At 49.7% G+C, this 2,500-nt stretch overlaps 1 protein-coding gene across 6 annotated transcripts in view; it reads left to right on the forward strand.

Moving 5' to 3' along the window:
• LOC125947942 (CCR4-NOT transcription complex subunit 6-like) overlaps positions 1 to 2,500 on the forward strand; it is a 151,721-nt gene that overhangs the window by 122,914 nt on the left and 26,307 nt on the right. The gene's annotated exons all lie outside the window — the stretch shown is intronic.

Raw genomic sequence — 2,500 nt, forward strand, 5'->3', positions numbered from 1 at the left:
TACTTGCCATAACTCATGCCCAAGCCAGGACGCGGGGCGTGAGTGACGAGTTTGGCAGATTGGCGTACTTGTGGCGCGTTGTGGCGAACGTTGTCCGCGGCGACGTGCCCGAAGGAGCAATCTCAAGATGACAGTTTTGCGAGATGACATCGCTTCGTTTCATTTCGCTTCGTTTCGTTTCGTTTCGTTAGCTAATTTAGAGGTCTCTCGTCGGTCATTGCGTATGGGATGCCACGAGGGCTTTACCGGGCGTGACAAAATGATGCGCGCTGATGTGTTACTTCAAATTGTCCAGAAGACTGGAGAGAAGCCAAAAGGAATGTGTTCCGGCCGTTCCGTACCCTTTGGATATGCGTTCTATCGTTGCGTTCCATCGCTCCTAGGCACACTGGTTGCTTGTGGCGTTTGGCGTTGCTGGCCATTGTGCCATCCGTCCTCTTCGTCACACCGTGTGTCCAACACAAGCCGTTTGGTTTATGAGGGTTTTTATTAAGATGTTAACATGCAATGGGTTCGCGATAAGATCGTCTATGGTGGTGGGGCTGATGAGGCTCAAGCGCGTCCTCGCTCTCGGTGCGCGTTTTGCTCACTTTGCATTCCATGTGTCACAATCCACGGTTGAATGTTGACAACGTAGGATAAGAATCGCTTCTCGGCACTCGGCACACGGCACTCGGTGTGGTGTACGAGACACGGATGTGGCATCAGCCAATTATGCGCACAACGATAAGAAGCAGCATTTGATGGCAGCAAAACAAATGGCCAAGCCATACGGGGTGCCTCTATTGACTTGTAGAACTGTCACGCTGCACCATCAATGGTTCCGCTTACGTCTGTTTGACGTAGGCATGCTGTTGAGGGAAATTCCTGGAGTTAGGTTCCTGGACCCCCGCCTGTTCTGTGTAGTCCAAGTCAACAATTTTAATGCAGAATGCTTATTAGTTCTATTGCTAATATGTCACAAATGATCCCGCAATAGGACTATATACATCCAGATGTATTTGTAAGATGCAAAATGAATTATTAGAACACTAAGAAGTTTAATATGATGTAGTTGGAATGAACCTATTAAATGGTAAGGGTCTGGTTAAGCCTTTTGGATAGTTTTCATCTAAATCTCCTGATAATCTGGTGATCGATTCATCAACCTCATAAGCCGACAAGTGAAAACTAGCTTGATAGACGTATTTCGTAAAGTCTATGCCTCCCTGGCACACGCCATGCGACGTCAACAGTAGTTTTGCAGCTTTCAATTCCACGTTTCGAAGCTACAACACTCCAAGGAAGTTTCTTGCTATCCCGCTGAGAGGAAAACCGCCAATCCAGAGCCGCCAGATCGAGAGCAAATGGCTCGTGTCTTGGGTCGGTTTTTTTTTGGGCGTCCATTCTGTCCTGTCGCAAACGATTTCACGTGTCAATTCATCCGTCCATTTCGATTGTTTTGTGACCGTGACATCGAACGGGGGATTGACAGTCCCGTGGCGGCGCAAACAAACACCACGTGAAAATGTGTCCGATACCTAGCGAACGAATGCCAGACCGGAACGATCGAAACAATACCCCACCGGCAGAAACTCCTTGTTTGCCCTTGTTTGACGCCGGCACACCGCGCCATTGCCCTCCCCGGGGCGGAATGGTGATGGTGGTCGTCGTCGTTTCTTTTGCGACCGAATTATTTTCGTTTTCATTCTCCGCCATGCCAAACGGAAACCATTTCAGCTGGAAAGTGACGAATGACGTTACAACGAGAGGGCCAAAGGGGGGACTTTAGCGGGGTAAAAGAGTGAAATTATCTACCCCTTTTGGCAAGCGAACCCCGCTGTCGCCCCACCCTCTAAGTAAAGGAAAACCAACTCAAATCGTGAAAGAGCATGAAAAGTAAAAACAAACTCTTTTTGTACCACCACCCGCACACAAACACACAGACAGACAGCCAGACAGACACACAGTTGTAGTATTCAGGTCTACCAACAATCCGCCGCGGTCCCACCATTATGTTGTTTGACTGATGCTGCTTGGTCTCGCGGTCGGGGATTTACTCTTTACTTACTCCCTTCTCAAACAACTCCAAGGGGGCCCACGAGTGGTCTGACCTGTCTGGAGGGGGTGGAAAATTGGTTTGAATTTCCCGCGCTATTTCACTCCTCCCGACACCACCCTGGGCCACTCACTGCACAGCGTTACAACGCGACATGATCAACCTCAGCTCAACAACGATCACTGCGTGTACGCGGAAAGTTTTCCGCGTGGCGTCAGAGTGTCTTGATTGGCTTTGTTTGGGGTAGGGAGCGTACAGAGAGACGATCGGTGGCAGGAAGGGAGGGGGCTTTTGCGAACCAAATTATGTATCTAGGGTGCAGCGAGATGAGTGTTGGCTATTGTGTTGTGGCGCGCGATCATCATCCTGATTCCCGATCGCCGGCTAGAGAGAGAGAGAGAGAGAGAGAGAGAGAGAGAGAGAGAGAGAGAGAGAGAGAGAGAGAGAGAGAGAGAGAGGCCA

Source organism: Anopheles darlingi, chromosome 2 (genome assembly GCF_943734745.1).
Source record: "Anopheles darlingi chromosome 2, idAnoDarlMG_H_01, whole genome shotgun sequence".
NCBI lineage: Eukaryota > Metazoa > Arthropoda > Insecta > Diptera > Culicidae > Anopheles > Anopheles darlingi.